This window comes from Anabrus simplex, chromosome 3, assembly GCF_040414725.1.
Source record: "Anabrus simplex isolate iqAnaSimp1 chromosome 3, ASM4041472v1, whole genome shotgun sequence".
Classification (NCBI taxonomy): Eukaryota; Metazoa; Arthropoda; class Insecta; order Orthoptera; family Tettigoniidae; genus Anabrus; species Anabrus simplex.
The window spans coordinates 421569801-421589053 of NC_090267.1; positions in this window are offsets into that span (position 1 = coordinate 421569801).

The following is a 19253-nucleotide window of genomic DNA, read 5'->3' on the forward strand; positions in this document are numbered from 1 at the left end:
TTTGGTCAGCGTGTGAAAATTTCAGTGTGTAAAGTTCATGTCAAGAACGGTAAATGCGACGCTTAAAATTTTGTGTTGAGATGAGATATCATTCAAAGTGCGGATTTGTGAACGTTATAAGTGTAAATTTGTCGTGGCGAATATCGTAATTTCAGGTGTCAGTTGCATTCAGAAAGGTTGGTCAATAATAATAATAATAATAATAATAATAATAATAATAATAATAATAATAATGTTTACCGCGGGATAAGGAAATTCCTCTCTGTTAAATTACATTTAACCAGTTATTTTTACAAGGATCGTAAGCATATTTAAATAATGTCAATAAAATTTGTTAGAGTCACAGTCATTAATGGGAAGGAAATTTTGAGACATCGTGTATACTTGAATTGCGAAAGGTCGATGTGTGCTCTTGGATTCTTGAGGTCCGAAAGTCTTAATAATAGTAAAGTAAGAGATGTGTTTAATAATGGTTGTCGTTTTCACCAGGGGATCGATGTATGAAAAAGGATCTTGAAGGAAAAGGAATTGAGAGCGATGAATTGATATGTGTGTGGAGACGAGATAGACGGAAGTAATACCGCTGGAAAGCGAGGAGAAAGAGTGTTGAGACAAGCTGTATTTTTGTAGAGGAAGTATTTAGGAACAGGCTGTGTGAGGCAGGCTGTATTGTTTTCCGCAATCAATCCGAATTTGAGATGACTATGATGTGAAGCATTGTGAAATTTATAGAAAGATTCCAAGTGAAAACGACTCTTGTAAAATGTTACAGTCTGGGTAGTACACATCCAGTGATCTATGTTGCGTAAAGCCCGCATGGATGATAAGAGAATGAACGATCTCCAGGATCAAAGAGTACTTTGGACACACGGTTGGGTTATATTTAATTTGTTCACTGGAGAGGTCATGGATAAGATGGTTGGAATTGATGATAGGCGATCTGAGAATTTCGAATGCGGTGGTGATGATTATTATTTTGAAGGCATCCACTAAAAGGGTACACGTGTGTCGGGAATTCTCATTTGCTTCCCTAACACGTCAGTGCACAGGCTGAGATTGTGTTCGAGGTGGAGAACCGTTCGTCACGTCTATTTATTTTTGAGTTCACATATTATAATGAGGTAGACACTTACTGTATTTTTCGAGAGGTAGACACTTGCTGTATTTCGACTTGCATTCATTTGATAATAGAGACGTTGGTTCCGTCATGTGGTATTTGTCTGACCAAATTTAGTGTTGAATATCAGAGGTTGTTTGAAAATTGCGGTTCGCCTGATATGTTAAGGGAGACGTAGTACGACCCACTTTGACGCCCGACGATAGATCTGGGATGGTAGCTGTACACACTGTCAAGTCTCAGTTTAGATGTGTTTCTTTTGTTTCTTTTGTGAAGTGGCCTGGAGGAAGGTAGCGGTTACAGTACGATATGATTTGTTGTAGAGGGTCTATGCGAAGCTCTCATTGAGATAACGGGAATGCTATCAGACGAGTTGAGGGCTGTCCAAGTGTGGGACATCGACCCGATCTAGATTAAATAATTTTACTGTGTTTCTTCGTGCGTGTTAAGCTGTATGACTTCGAGATGTTAATTTATTTTTACGGACTTTATTGTTTCCTCGTCTTGACGTCCGTTTTCGTTGATAGTGTGCATATTGACACTCTGTGTTTTAGAATGAGACTTGAGTTGCGAATGCGGTTTCGATTCGTCAGCCAGTAATTTATATTATTTTCATCTTGTCGTATTTTCATTCTTATTCATGGTTAGAGTAAGTAAGTAATCACTTTACCAGTAGTGTGTTGGGACAGACAGTAAATAGAGAGATCTGTACTGGTAGCATTGTTTTTCAAGGGAAAGAATTCCTTAAATTGTAGTAAATTTTAGCGTGGACTGGTAATTTTATTAAGCATAACAAACCCATTTCTAACCTGAAAATCGGTTCGATAATAATATTTTCAAGTGACTTTTCACTTTTTGATTAACTTCAGTGTTTGGCATTTCTTCTAAATGCATGATTAGTAAGTGTTTCCTGCATTTCGCAGTTTTGTTCCTTTAGAACGACTTAACGTAAGATCCTCCCGGATCATGTTGTTGTTGGTTCCTTCCGAACAGCTGTTTGGGGTGATGCACGTTTAGCATCAGGATTACCTTATCACTTAAGGGTGTCATGAATGACAAATACATGGTGGAATTTTATTTCAATTGTGAATGATGCCATTAACTTGTAGTGAACACCATGCTTTCCCATAATATTTCGCAACCTATCCAAAGCAACTGATAGTCAGTTTGGTTCGATTAAGGGTCCATTCGGCGGATGTTCCGTATCCGTGAAGGGTATTTGACTGGTGGATAACCTTAATTAAGAGAAAATCAGGCGTTCTACTTGCTGAAAGTCAGATTTTCCACGGATCGTGTGGATTAACTCTCAGTTCTTGTTTGGAATAATAGGTGCCCGGTTTTCAGGTCTTCCCTTTTTCAGTTTTTCAGTTTCGCTGTCCACTAACATATTAGCTTCTCCGAAGCAACTCTTCGACATTGGAAGAAACGAAGTGACGTGATGTAATGTGACTGTGTTTGGAACTTTTCAAAAATCAATAATTCAATTTTTTTATATTTTGTGGCAAGAATGCATATTAAATTAACGATGTTATCGTGCTCTTTCAGTTTAATAAAAGTTAGTAAGCACATTTTTGCTCCTCATTTCAAGTAGTTAGGCTCTCTTCTGAACCCCATCGTTTGGTTAAGATCGTGACCGAATTTATTCCCGCAACGACCCAAGATTTAAGAGTTCTAAATTGTTCTACTGTAGCAGCCGTGGCCGACCAACGATGGAATGGTAAGTTCAAGGGTTCAATATATATATATATAAATATTAAATTTTGATTCATATTTTTTACCTATATATTGAACCATACTGTTCATGGACGAAGAGTATCGATTTTAGTATTGAGATTGGGATTACATGAGACCACCCACGAAGTCATTGTCTTATAGCATATTTCATAAAAGAGTCCAGAAGACGCGTTCTTGTGTGAAGAGAGCTGGAGCGTTATTATGAGAAATCTCCAGAACCTCATTAAAGGGAGTTATGTCCCAAGCCAAGCCTCTTAATGAAGATTGGGGACGCTTCCCGGATCCCGGCAAAACTGACATTAGGAGGGAAGAAAGAATTAAATTAATATCTTTGGTTACGGAAGAGTTGCATTGGATTTGAGACAAGAAATGCAACCTGCATAATTTCTGCTTAATTTTGATATGCATTAGGGCTGCAATCATAAATGCATTCATTAAATAGAGTACTTGGCGGGAGTTGCGCGGGAGAACGGCGAGTCGCGGGCGCGCGTATCCTGCACGCGATCAAGTGGCGTGGTTACGCTAACTGATTATAAAAGTGAGGCCGCCTGGCATATCAGTCTCATTCTTTGACCGGAAGGCTGCTTGAACGAGTCGTCATACTGCGTGTTAGTACTGAGAACAACGCTTTGTCTTCGAGCTGCACATACTACTAGTACTACTGTATCTGCAAGGAAGTAAGTAATCAACTTGAATATTCAGCTGAATTCTTGATTTTACCTGTGAGGATATGCTATGGGGAGAAGAGGTACTGCCTGTAAGAGACTAATAAACTAGTAGCTTCATATTTCTGTGAGGTGAAGTTGTAACAGTACGAAATGCTAAAATAAAATCTAGGCTCAGGGTAATTCAAGCACTACATGTTGTCCGAGTGAAGGGATGAAATAACAGTGACTAAGAGTAGTGAAGAAACTATTGTGTACCAGGTTTAGAATTCTGAACAAGACTTGGTCAATGTAACGTGTGAGACACGATAGTAGTGGAAACAGGCATCGAGTTTGGACAGTCTGTAATGAATGAATTTGTTTTCAGTAAACCCAGCATCAAGTCAGGACGAGTTTTGACATCATCATTGCGAGGAAGCCACAACCGGAGCTGAAGCCAACACGACAACGGGCATCGATCCAGGAACGTTGGGAGCATCTGATCAGCGCGACGTCGAAGGGGACATCTTCCAACCAACTAGGGAGCTGTACGAAGAAGTCACACAAGAAAGAATGTCTCCAAGCGGTCAACAGTATCTGATGCAAGCGTCGCAGTCTGTCATGATGTGGTAAATTCAGTGGTCCACAGGGAGGGCCGCTCCGTCATGTCATCAATAACATAAGGTCAGAGCTTTCCAATTCTGTTTCAAGCATGTCATTTAAATTTAGATAGGAATAGGGGGACCGTCAGTCAACAGATTAGTTATGGTAGGAAAATTCTTAGTAATGAAGAGCTAGGCCTCAAGCTCGAACCCCGTACATTAGGGTAGATGATTGTTTGTAGATTCCTTGTTGGTGTGTTTATATTTCCTTTGATTGTATTATATTAGCGCACGTGTTGTCTTTATGGGTCAGATCGAACTCCCTTGGTCAGAGGAGGTTAGTCTAACAGGCAGGCACTTTTTATTGTATCGCATTTAGGCATTTGTTTCTGCAGACGTAGACTGTATAGTTGTGACCAGGATATAACCCCGTAATCCACCTAGCTTCACTGACAGGGCGAGCAAGTCCGAATATTTGAGAGATATGAGCATTATGCAGACAGCTGACTGTATGTATTGATATGAGAAAGCCCAGCACAGTTAGAGAGTGTATTTGATGTATTGGAGATGCCTTAGTATGGCCATGTGACTATCACTTAGTGATTTGTGTTTTTGTATTATCAAGGTTGAGCCCATGGGAGGCGGAAGTAAGATATATTATAGTGCTGGTGATATTGAGATAAGGGCGGATAGCCCAGGTATATTTAAAAGAGTGCTTTAGCAGTCAGATTACGTACGGTGTTTTTGAGAGGCGAGATTTCTTAGCCTGCAGCCCAGCTGAGCTCGTAAATTATGTGGACTGTCGCTTGTGAAGTGGTCGGAGGGTGAGGGTGTTGTGCCTGACGTCACAGTCTTGAAACTGGGTGATATTGCCGTCTGCAGCATGTCGAGTGTGTAAGGGGAAGAGACTACCTTGATGTTTTGAAAGCCGGGAGAGTTTTTTAATGTTCTATTTGCTCTACATTCATTTTAAACTGGCCCGTTTGATATTGACACCCTTGGATATGTTTGTTGTGTTCTTTTATATTGTTTGCATATGAATATTATACGCCTTACTCTTCATGGGACTAGGGTTCGTGACCGAGTCAGGACACTGTACATTATGTGGTGATATTTGTTTGCACCGGGGTTCGATGATACGAGGCATAGTAAATTTTATGGGAATTACTGTTTGATGTGTATTTCAGCAGATATTCGTTTTTCTAGTATTCGTTACTTACACAATTGTAACATGCTTGTTACAGCACAGCTGTTTTCGTGAAGGCAGTGAACTGGTTGTCATCGGCTCAACATTATCTTGACCCAAGCATTTTGAAAAGCTCTTACATTTGTAAATAATTTAAATTTTATGTAATAAATCCCTGTTTGTTAAACTTTGAATGCAGCGATGTTTTCCGTTAGATATTTTTTATTTTAATTTAGCCGATTCTTACCTGATTTGTCACATGTCGTAGTGTTATCTTTATGTTGCCCATTGATCCCCATGGTATCCCTGAGAAGAGCGCTTGTATCCGGCTGAGTATGGACGTGTGTTCAGGTAAGACTATGTGCACCAGCTCACGTTTGTGAGAGTTCTTTCACTACTGTACCTTGGGTTCGAGACCGGCTTTCGCCTGGCCGGAACCTCAGAGTCCAGTAGGGCACAATATATATATATATATTGCACCATCCCGCGTCCAGGTTGACTACACGAGTTTCCAGACTAGCTCTTGATAATACTTTCATCTGCCGAATATTCTTGGGTTGTGAGTTCCGCGTGAGAAAGAAACACCGACGGCCTACGGTAAATACCAACCTACGTAGATGAACGTCTTCAACACGCTATTAGTCGGTTACCGTATATTTTTGATACCAAAATTTATCGCAAAAATCAGATTATCGTGGCTTGCCAAGAACATCGTACATGACATCATCATGATCGCAACGAAAATCAGTCATTCCAAGCTTATACCTAGTACCTATTCTAAGTAGACATTGAAAGAATTCAATATTACTCTACTCAACTTTTATTCATAAATTGATTTATGGATGAATTGGAATAAACGTTGATTACCTTGAAAATCATTTATACAGTATAGCAGGTTTCCTATTCAATCAGTTTCTCCATAAATATATTGATGTTGTCTTGAAGAAATAGGTTTGGGAAAACCTCTGATAAATAAATAAAATAATGAACTTAGGCCTTATTCATCTGACTCATAATCTTAGCCTATCGAAAAATTGTATTATAACTAAGTAGTTTCCAAGGAATTCAAATGAAAGGAAAAATAATTAAATTACATAATAAGTAAAATTACTCAACATAATTGAAAAAGTTGGATAATTGCAATAATTATAATTATTATAATGTTTGTAATGAATGAATTATTTGGATGCATCCGAAAGTTCTAAGTAAAATAAACTATATTCCTACTATATACAATTCAAATTAAAGTTCAATTGGAAAATGAGGAAAACGCAAAGAAAATGGCCAATAATTAATCACTCAATTAATTAATTAATTAATTAATTAAGATCTGGAATCTCTGAATATCAAGCTAAGTTGCTTCTCGAAATCATCAAAATTCAATTGCCTGAATTAAATTCGCATACAATTACAGAAATGTATATCACTCGGTTGAAAACAGTTCATCTCAATGTCCACGCGCAGTAGAAAAATCGTGTGAAAGGATTACTGTCTGATCCTTAGGTATTTACTCTATTCGAAGTTTCAATTTGTTCAATGTTTCATATTTTGCACCAACTAGCCTCCATATAAGCAAAACTAAGTCCACTTTAAGTCGTAAGCATCTTCAAATTATTTCCATCGTAAGGATTACATTGCTAAATTATTCAATTATTCCTTTAATTCATGGTTAAATTTCAGCTAAAGTGCGTATATGACTTACCATAACATTTCCAAGTATATTACGATTAATATTCCAACGAAATACCATGTGTGGAAAAACTGACACATAGGAAGACTCTATCCTCATCTAAAATCCACATATGAAAGTCTAAGTTACCAGTGATGTCTAATATTGCTCCAAAAGAAAATAAATAAATCGTAAGCTGACTTGCCGTAAGTGAGAATATATGAAAACATTCGTAGTTATGTCAGTGAAGGTCTAAATGTTTACGTAAGTGATCTCTCGGCTCTTCGAAGATCCTACTTATTCAATTAATTCTTTAGTGATGGCATTAAGATCGTATCCTAAACTGTATCATATATATATATTAGGGAATAAAATAGCAATCAGAAACAGTACGTTTCACCTCCGACACCTTAGCATGTGCAACCCACACGTACTACCATTTCTCGAAGAAATACTATGACCGACACCTTAAATAACAGTAACTATCACCATCAAAATACACTAGCAATTCATATGCTAACTATATTCATTATTTAACACTTCCATTATCGCGTAGCATTTATAATTGAAGCACTCATTCCATCAAAACACAACATATGTACTATCACCTGCACATATATATATTCATTACCATTACTGTCATAGTATCAAATAAATAGTACACTGTAACCTTAAAATTGTGCCATCAAATTTCCTTGTAATACTCCCTAAATACGATCTTTACGCTTGCTCTTAGTCAAAACCATCATGCATATAAATATTAGGTTCCTCATAATACTCTAATATTTCACTGACAACAAATTATGAAAAATATCAATCACTTCTCCACTCTCATATTGACAGATTTACGAACGGCATTTCACTGGTGCTTTAACGCCTATGTTTGGAATTTACGGTAACTTTGGATGAATACCTATTTCCTTGTGAACACACACACGTATATTAATTACGCACACAAAATGTTACTACATATATTATACATTAACCCAAAGAATAAGGTTTTCTACTTACGATACGACTTAAATCGGGACTTATCTTTGCTTATTGGATCTGGCTTCCATCTCGCTGTTGATCGTCATGGGATGGTAGGTCTTGCTCCCTGGTTCGGCTTAAGTAACAAGGAATCATCTCGTCATCACAGCTGACTACTATCCTCCTGGATCATCCATCTCGTCAAGCGTTACCATAGCCAGAGTAGTCCTCGCCTCAGCTTCTTAGAACATCATGACGGCCTCCATTGCATCAAGGACAGAATAATACAAGGCATTAGTGGATTTACACATGGTAATCTGCTTAGTAATGCTAATGTGGTCAGTATATTTGTTTTCTGTTCCGCTTAATTTGCCTATAAGACTCTAAATATCATCTTGTTTCAAACTGCCTTGCTCGCCGAAACGTTATGAATTTTATGTGCTTTAAGGATTGCACTCTGTTCCGTCTACTTCAGTTCTCTTGATGTTATGCAGTATCGGGCAAATAAAATGTTCCGAGCCCAACCGTGACGTAGTGAAGCTCCAACTTGACGTTTCTTATCAGCTGGTCTCTTATCTCACGTATATATCAATTACAGCTGGAGTTCGGCGGGTTATCGTGGACTTGATCTTATCTCTAACAGTAGACTAAACTCTCCAATTATTACTGGGTTTCTTTACGCGATTCCGTCTTTCTTGGTGTAGTGCTCAATTAAGAATCCTTTCCTCTAATGGAAGATTTTTTTTCAATAATGGATTTAAATAATCCGCTCTCGTCATTCTTTCGCACTGCCTTCTAAAAAAAAAAAATTCCTTCTGTGATTGCCGGTTGAATTTATCATCTCTTCAGTTCATACAGCTGTTAATTGTTTTTATTCTGACCCGCTAATAGCCGAAGCGCCATTTTTGTTCCAAATATAGTAACTATAGAACGGTGAAATGGCACAATATATAGGTATAAAAATGAAAATAGACGTGAATTAATGAGGCACTTGCAGAAATCTCTCTCCCTTATACGTTAGATTTGGCCTATTTCTGGATTGTTCATGAATTTGGTCATTTTTACACGTATATTTAATTGTTTGACACACTTATAGGAAATATAGTATCATCAAGTTTGGTGAGCACATTGGCACGATCAAAGGCCGTATGTGGACCAAATTTTATAATGTAAAGGGTTCAAAATTTACCCAAATTTCACCCTATTCAAGTTTTCTAACTCAGTTTATCCCCTAAATATGGGAGATGAAGAAATGGTTTAGAAACAAACATGTAGAACGATAAAGGAGGCATCTAATGGTACAAACCATTTGTTAATATCATGTACCGTTTAGGATTAGGGAATCCTGAAGTGGAGATCTGCAGTTTTAAACGTTCTCACGCTTATCCGTCATCTATCTATCTATCTATATATATAAGCATGTCGGTGTGGAGTGATATATATATATAAGGTATAAAAATGAAAATAGACGTAAACTAATGAGGCACTTGCAGAAATCTCAGAAATTTGAAACTTCGTACCGGAGAAGCTGATGACCCCAGGATCTCTAGAAAAAGAGGAAATTCTCAAAATTCCCTGAAGGGGCACGCTGGGGTGCTTCAAATTTTGGGCTCAGCATAAGAACGCAGTCGTATAATTTATCCAAAGCGACAACCTATACGTTTCGTGGGCTTAAACATGTTCAGGTATTTCCTCATTTTTATCCCCCATCCCTCCAAATCAAGATGGCGGCACAACCTGCCAGACGAGGTAGAAAACTTGAAATTTGGCGAGATTAAAGCTTTTAGCCTCTAATCAACGGAAACATTCCAAGATGTTCAAATTTTTCACTTTTTAACCCCAAATATATCGAAATATTGAGTCATTTTAATGACTATCTAGACATTCCTTTGGAGAAATTTTTTGGCTAAACGGTAAGTCGGATCATAAAACGGATGGCACAATCTCAGTTCAATTCGGAGTGATCTACAGCTTTGGTACTATGACTTTTTGTCGTATCTCTCTCCCTTATAGGTTAGATTTGGTCGTATTTCTGGATTGTTCGTAAATTTGGTCATTTTTACATGTATATTTAATTGTTTGACACACTTGCAGGAAACATAGGATCATCGAGTTTGGTGTGCACATTGGCACGATTAAAGGCCGTATGTGGACCAAATTTCATGATTCTAGCTTATACATAAGTATGCAAACAATAATATAAAGCGTTCAAAATTTTCCAAATTTCACCCTATTCAAAATTTCTAACTCAATTTACCCTCTAAATATGGGAGATGTGAGGAAATGATTTAGAAACAAGCATGTAGAACGATAAAGGAGGCGTCTGATGGTGCAAACCGTTTGTTAATATCATGTACCGTTTAGGAGTAGTGAATCACGAATTGGAGACTTCCACTTTTAAAAGGGCTCATGTTTATCCGTCATCTATATATATAAAAGCAAGTCGGTCTGGAGCGATGTACATATATATATATATATAAAGGTATAAAAATGAAAACAGACGTGAATTAAAGAGGCACATGCAGAATCAGAAATTTGAAACTTCGTACCGGAGAAGCTGATGACTCTAGGATCTCTAGAAAAGTCGAAAATTCTCAAAATTCCCTGAAGGGGCACGCTGGGGGCTTCGAATTTTGGGCTCAGTATAACAACGCAGTCGTATAATTTATCCAAAGCGACAACCTATGGGTTTTGTGGGCTTAAAAATGTTCAGAAATTTCCTAATTTGTATCCCCCTCCCCCCAAATAGAGAAGGCGGCACAACCTGCCAGACGAGATAGAAAATGGAAATTTGGCGAAATTGTAGATTTTAGCCTCTAACCGACGGAAAAATTCCAAGATGCTCAAAGTTTTTACTTTTTACCCCCAAATATATCGAAATGTTTAGGCATTTTTAATGACTGCAGACATTTCTTTGGAGGTATTTGTGGGCTAAACGCTAAGTCGTATCATAAAACGGATGGCACAATCTCATTCAATTTAGAGTAATCTACAACTTTATTCCTGTGACCTTTTTGTCGTATCTCTCTCCCTCATACGTTAAATTGGGCTCTCTTTCTGGATTGTACCTAAAGTTTGCACCTTGTACACGTATAATTGATGGTTTGAATCACTGCCAAATTCTGTTTTACGCTGTCGCGTTAGTATCTGAAAAGTAAATCAATATGTGAAAAGCTTACACCAATTTCACCCTATTCAACTTTTCTAAAACCATCTTACCTTTAAATAGATGAGGTACTTGAACATATCATAGGGCCAGCCATTTAGAAAGCTAAATATGCCCAGAGACGTCTTTTCGTACAATCCGTTTTTCGATATGACCTATCGTTTAACAGCAGTTATTCTGTAAATGAAGATAAACATACATCTATATTTACTCACTGAAGTCTATTTGAAGTGATCTAGAAAGGATTTATCTGCCATTGTTATTAAATACTTTGCAAATCGATGGTGACTGTCAGAAGGAGGGCGTCTGCTATTGTAATTAGTCCTCCCCACATCGACTTTGACTGGCAGTAAGAATGGGGTCGTCCTCCAACGCCTGTGCACCATTGTAATGAATAATTCCCTTCTCGATTCGACTAGCAGAAGACAAAGGAGCGTGCATTTTTTTCAAAACTCTTTTACCCAATTTTTTTTCAGGAGGTAAGAGTGCCTCCCATTATAAACAAATTTACCCATCTAAAATGTGACTGACGTTAGGCATAGTGGCCTGCTATTATAATGGAAACTCATCGACTCGGTGAGACTGGCAGTAAGTTGACTGGCATTAGAAAATGCATCTGCCATTACAATAATAAGAACACAACTTTATTTTGAATGGCAGTAGGGAAGGTCCTTTCAAATATAATAAAAGTTCCTCAACTGTAATCTATCTGAAAGTAGGAAATGGGGTCTGCCATTGTAATGAAACCTCCCTAAATCGATTCTGGCCGCGCACTAGGAAATGGTGCCTGCCGTTAAATGAAAATTACCAACTTCTTTGTGAATTGCAGTAGACAAGTGGACCTGCTGTTATCATCGCAATTCCGTAAGTCGCACTTTACATTGGAAACAAAGTCTGTGGACTTCACAATGCTGTTTCTCTGATAACGCCGAAGAGACATGCAATTTACATAATGTTTTTCACTTCATGTACAGTAATTTACTTCGATATCCGTATACAATGTGGATTACCGTAGCGAAACACGGGTACATTTCCTAGTATTCTGATATATGTGATATTCATTCTAAGTAAAGTCACTGCATGGAGCCATACCTGATTATTGCCTGTGAAGCCACAGAATATACATTTCCTCTGATCAAGGAAGATTACTCTTCCCTGCTAGGTACTCATTCAATCTCTAACCTTCCCCAGCTTTAAAGCATATTCAAGAGATGGCAGAGCGTTCCTTATAACTTAATGCTGCTAAGAGAAAAAAGTTTTTCGTACAAACAGACCCCATCATGACATACGCCTTAAGACATTATCTGGGAACACCTATCGAAGGATAACCTACAACTACACTAGAAAGAGTGAGAACATTTTATTCTCTGCCTGACAAAAAACGCTCCTGCTAGACTAACCTATGAGCTCACAAGACAACCATTCTATATAGAAGAACTGCCTTCCACGACACAATACCAGGTGCATCAAGAACTGCAGGATGAAAAAAGCGAATGTATGGAGAGATTTTTACCAAACCGACGGCATAATGACGTAATAAGTGATTAATTCTGACTGCGAACTGCGGCATAGCATAACGCGCTTCTTATTAAATGTTCCTGAAACCATTGAAAATAGCAGGCAAAACAACATGGATACGACAGGCGTATGAAGACGATTTATCTGACCTATTTATAACGAATGCTGCGATGCAGCACGGTCCCTCTAGTATATTGTTAAAAAATAATCAAATATTGTCTGAGACTGAAGTTGGGATCAGGTGGCGAAGTGTTACAGAAGTCCTACCAACACAACATGAAATATCAGAACCAAGGACACTGAGTGGATAGGGTCCACAACATTTGGAAACGATAGGAATTGGAGACTACTGAGAAATGGATTGTATAGAGCAGGGGAATGTGGAGTAGTAAACTGATAGAAGGAAGAGAAGTTATACATGCTTGTTACTAACAGAATTGTACCTAAGGCAACTAGAAAATATAACTCCTTTGAAGAGTAGACCATTTAGGTAATTAGATTATAGATATAGCATATAATTCGTTTATCGTCGTAGTTCTATGATCTGCACGTTTTTTGTTCTTCCTTCGATAGTCAATACTAATATTCATTTCAGGAGTCGGATATATGGAAGAGTGAGGATAACTACTGTGATGACCACTTTGAGGCGGGTGTTATGTTTCCTTGATAGCATGTTCGAGAAGTTTCATTTCTTGCAATAATATCTCTAACACTTTCCAGGCCGTTCTTTCTCTGTTCAGTTTCTAAATTACTTACAAATATTAAATTTTGATTCATGATATTTTCCGGACACGTTATTGTTTGTAATTTTACTGCATGATTTCAATTATACTATATTCAGTCTTGTAAACTGCATGTATCGTAAATTAAGACTGAAATAATCAGTTCTCTCTCCCGGATATATGTTTTCCGAAATTATGGGAGATCTACTGTTAACAGTATGGTTGTGAGTTTTCCTATAACCCATCAGTGTAAATATATACAGCCTTCTTTATTTGATTCAGTATTAAAAAATACTGCAGTTAAGAACAGTGATGTTGAATTTTATTTACCGAATATCATAGGGATAGACAAAATTATCAATACATAGATTTTATTACCATCCATTGACAACAAAATTTTATAATTGAAGCTCTTCACATCAACTGAACATGCGTCATTTTGTCGATTCACCGCACGTTTCGTCTTTCTTGCCAGATAGTGGCTAGAACTTCTCCTAAGTCCATACCACCAAATACGTTGAGGGTGTCTAGTCTCTTTGACTCAACCCAGGAAGCTTTCGTAGAGGTGATGGCCCCTCCCCGCCATCACCCGTGGCGACCATCCAGTAAGTCGATGCGCTTTGTCGCCCCCGGAATCCTTTCGGACGCGCACCTCATCCCGCGTATTTGTTAATATCCCCGAAGTTTCAGTCGTTTCCGACACTCGGGACTGAATCCCCAAACAGAGGAAACCCCTGTTTTGAGGAGCAGTGACCTCGTGTCGAGTTCGACTGTCACCCCGACGATGTTAACAAGTACAGCGGAGGAGTACCAGCTACGATCGCAGCAGGCTTCCCCGTAGTGATGGCCCCTCCCCGCCATCACCCGTGGCAACCATCCAGAGGGTCAGCACGCTTGATTGCCCCCGGAATCCTTACGGACGCGTGCTGGGTGAACGGGGAATAGCGGAAACCTTTCTTAGCCTTCTTATATTAACTGAATGCGGACTGCACAGTAAGCGACTTGTTCAACAATGGTATGTTTCTGTCATGTCTTATTGTTGACTTGCACCGAATGTGTTGCGATTATGGAGCACAATGAAGGCTTCTCCTAATCCCATTATTTCCTACGAGAACTTAAAATTATAGGTATATTACACTAAGGAATAAGGTCGTAAGAAAATAGAAAGTTTCTCTCGTATATTATATTGTTTCCTTCCGGAGGATTGTTGAACTGGGCTGTGAAACTTCTCCCCTCACATTCTGTTCTCGACACTTATTCCTTTAAGGATATCAACACTCCTGGACATGGTGCATCACGCTCAGTGATCAGTGATTACTATGCATCGCAAGCATTACAACCTGCCATTTTCTTATACATTAATACGTTTTTGTGGCAATAATAAGTTTGTATGTTTCCTTAGAAACAAGTCCGACATGTCATGCTTCCAAAAACTGAACCGTAATATTATTTCCAGTTACTGTATTTTCCGATCTTATACGTTCCAGGCGTATATACCACACAAGCGTCCGTCTACAGTCCATGATGGTAAAGGTGTCAAGTTTATATGGTCTGACACCGTGGTTAGCCGGTTCGAAACCCATTGGTCGGCAGGGTAGGATAAGTGGTGGCATACAATTTATAATCACTAGATTGAATGATAAAAGCCTGGATTAATTTCCAAATCTCCCTGCAGTGTTTTGTGTTGAGGGTGTTTGACGTTGTTGATGGAGATCCATTCGTCGGTTGAGGATGTAAAGTCTAGAGAAGGCTCCCTGGTGTTATTCGACAGGAGTAGACTATGTGCCGACATTAGCTTTCACCTTCTCCCTACCACATTATCATCATCCCACACAGAGACGCGCAGGCCGCTCGTGGGTGTCAAAAACACCTGCACCAGGCGAACCGAACATACCCTCGGACATTCTGGCACTAAAAACCATATGATAAATAACACAAATAACCGATTGAGGAATAATAATAATAATAATAATAATAATAATAATAATAATAATAATCGAGATATTCGCGACAATTAGACACATTTTTCACAAACTTCCATGTATCACCATATATTAGATCCAGCGACAGCGAGCATCGTGGATGTAAAAATACTGTTCAGAAATGCTAACTGGCAATGATGTTGACTGTTGTGATTTTATATGGTGAAAAATTACATGCTCATCGGCTCCTACTGGTCAGAGAGATAATGAAGATTACCATCAAAATGAGAAGTAAATGCGTTTGGAGATTCCACTGGAGGTGTTGTAATTTCTTCATAAAACTTTGGGAGTCCGTAATGATGAGAGAGGAATCGAAACGCTTGTTTTGGCAAAAACGAAGCGCAGCACATATAGCTAAAATTTCCATTGTATAAATAGAGGTTTCAGGCGGTAGTTTGAAGTTACCACATTCTCCCGTTTGTTGGCGTTAATATGCATATCCCAACGAGTCTTCAAATTTGGAACCATCCGTGAAGATATAAGTACTACTGGGCAACATGGAGCGAATCAGAGCCGGAATGTTCTGTTGTTCTGCGTACGAGATTTTATGGTGAGATATCTAGGTAGATAGTATATCGGAAGTCGACGTGAAGAACACTGAAAGCTGGCTTCAAATCCGGACATGGTTCGTGTATTAAGAGTTCGTGAGAAAATAGTTTTCAGTTCGTTGTAGCAGCGTGCCAGAAGCTGTGGCTTGTATCATGAGCGTCATCCATGTCTCTCCTCGATAACGGTCAATCGTTGAAGTGGAATACGAATGGAATGCTGTGAAATAGCTGAACGTTGTAACGGAAATTTCTTGCCTATCACTTTTCGGCGCATTTGCAAATATAATTCTCCAGCTCCTATTAAGAGAGCATTTGTTGGCGTGGATCTCATAGCATCCAAACAGATGCGGATCGCCCGAAATTGTATGGTGTCGAGTATCTTCGTCACGTATTCAGGAGCATTCCCATACAAAAAACTCCCATAATCGATCACGGAGCGTATCATGGAACGATACAGAGTCAAAAGTATAACAGGATCAGTTCCACACCAGGTACGTGTCACAAAGCGGAGAATATTAATCGCTCGTTCAATTTTTGGAAGAATGTGAGCAATATGGCAACTCTAAGTTAGTCGACTATCAAAGTGCATACCCAATAGGAGTAATGATGATTTCACTGGAAATGCGAATGGTCCTAAATGGATATCACCAAGGTGAGGTAAAAGTCATCACAGTAGATTTCGATGGAGACAATGCAAGACCGTTATTATGGAACCATTTTTCCAGATCGCAGGCCACATAATGTAAACGAAGAGATGTAACCTCGAAGCTAGACATGTCATCATCGAAAGTAACGCCTAGTACTTATATTGATGAAATGAATGGTATGTTTGTATTATACAACCTTATAGATGGAATCTCTGGTCGATTGACCTTCGCGAGTAGTCCAAGGATGATGGCTTCAATTCTTGCTCTCCTTAACCTAAGACCACATCCCAAAGAAGAAAAGATAGGCTGTTTTTCTGGAACTGCTACTAGGCCGGAAGTGATTCTTCGAAATTTGCTTTTTCTTAGTTTCATAGAGCTATCCAAGACTAACCATTTGAAGTCTTTCCGGGTCCTTTAGCCCTTCAAAGTTTGGCAATTTTGCTTAATTTTACGTTTTCCGTAGTATGGGGACTCCTACTTTTTCTGATAAGAAAATATTTCAGCATTAACGACGAGAATTTCTGGACAGGTAGAGAATTGAACACAAGTTCCTGCAAACAGAAGGACACTAAGCTCGCCATTCAGCTAAGGATACACAGAAAAATATAACTTACTGAAGGTAGCTGGAAATTTACATCACTCCCCACAGATTCTTTTAAAATTCTGAAAGTTTAAGTGCAAAATGTAATAATATTATTATTTCTGTTTCGTCCCACTAACTACTTTTATAATTTTCGGAGACGCCGAAGTGCCGGAATTTAGTCTCCTGGGGGCTATTTTACGTGCCAGTAAATCTACCGACATGAAGCTGACGTATTTGAGCAACTTCAAATACTACCGGACTTAGCCAGGATCTAACATGCCAAGTTGGCGTCAGAAGGCCAGCGCCTCAACCGTCTAAGCCAATCAGCCCGGCAAGCGTAAAAAGTATTACCAACATCATGAATTAAATCGGATCCCCCAGGCTATGAATGTGTTTGCTTAAGGGGAGTAATGACCGAAATTTTCAACTTGTACAATTTCCCACTTACCAGAAACAACTTAAAACGCAAGCCCATATTAATAAGACACAGCATCAAGCAACATTTGGAGTTTATTAGTTAATAGGTTGCAAAGGATTTTTATTTTTATACGTTGAGTGGAAAATGCTCTTTGCGGCAAAGTTTCAATTTTTGTAGGATATAATTTGGCACACTTGTCAAAAATACTCATATATTTATGAAAAATCCCGGATTTTGCCGTCATGTGTACATAAACTATTGGAAATATTTTTAAAAATCTTTCATTATTCATTTGATAGGCAAAAATCTTGTTTCATGCTATTTCAGAAGTAAAAATATGAACGCAATATTCATCTGATAATAAAATGAATAACTACTTTCAATATTCGAACATTTTCTGAAAATTTCAGGTGAATCCGATATTTGTCGCAAGGGACATTTTATGCATGGCACAGAGATCAAAATATTTTAAGACTAGCTGATGTACCCGTGCTTCGCTATGGGATTGGATTCTCAGAGAGACTGACCTTGTGGTTTTCCTAACTGAAGTCAACATAGGTCATTACAAAAACTTCGGTAAGAAAGTAGCGATTAAAAGCAATGTCATCATATAAAATACTCGACCAAATGAAAAACCGCACATTTTCTCACTTTTAACGAACAGGGCTACGCTGCCGATCTAACAGTCCAAAGTTCCAGAGCTGGAATGTTCAAAGTCGCAGATAGCCGTGATCCGTGAACACCCTTCGTCTTTTTTCGGCAGGGAGGGGGCGAATAGTGGAGACTCCCACGGTATAAACTATGCCCTTCTACTAATCTGTTTCCTAGAAATACCTGATGAGTCGGAAAATCTTAATTCATTACACTGGCGGCGGAAATATCTATCTGACTTGGAGACAATTTTTTCCTCCAAGCAAAGGAGAAACTCACTCATCACTGATAATATGGAATAAAATGAATGCAGAATTGAATAAAAGTAACGAGGAAGAAGCTTTAATTAAGAAACGGCTCTTTTCAGGGTTGAATTTTGAGTTATTTAGTGAACTGTGGTGCTATAATTTGGAATAGGCCTAAATTGTTATACTACTACTACTACTACTACTACTACTACTACTACTACTACTACTACTACTACTACTACTACGTGAGTCTCTGCCTTAAATATGCACACTGCTCATTCGAAACAGCGCGTCAGATTAGGGATCGCATAGCTGGAATAACATGATGAACCTGTGTGTTACGTACCAGCTGTATCAGAAAATGCATGAACCAGAGGAATGACATGCTAAGGAAGAAAGTTTTCTAACTCCCCAGCTATTTCCCGCTAATGTCCGACTCGTTGGCTGAACGGTCAGCGTACTGGCCTTCGGTTCAGGGAGTCCCGGGTTCTATTCCCAGCCGGGTCGGGGAGTTTAACCTTAATTGGTTAATTCCAATGGCACGGGGGCTGGGTGTATGTGATGTCTTCATTTCATCCTCATCAAGACGCGCAGGTCGCCTACGGGTGTCAAATAGAAAGACCTGCACCTGGCAAGCCGAACCCGTCCTGGGATCTCCCGGCACTAAAAGCCATACGACATTTCATTTCATTTCCCGCTAATATTCAGTCAGGCTGTTATACTCTGTACGCAGCAGTAATCCCATCTATCGGAGTTGAGAGGCAGCATAAGAGACAAAGAACATCACATCAAACAAACAATGGTCATTGTAATGTTACTGCTGATCAATGCTATGCGCTTTTGATA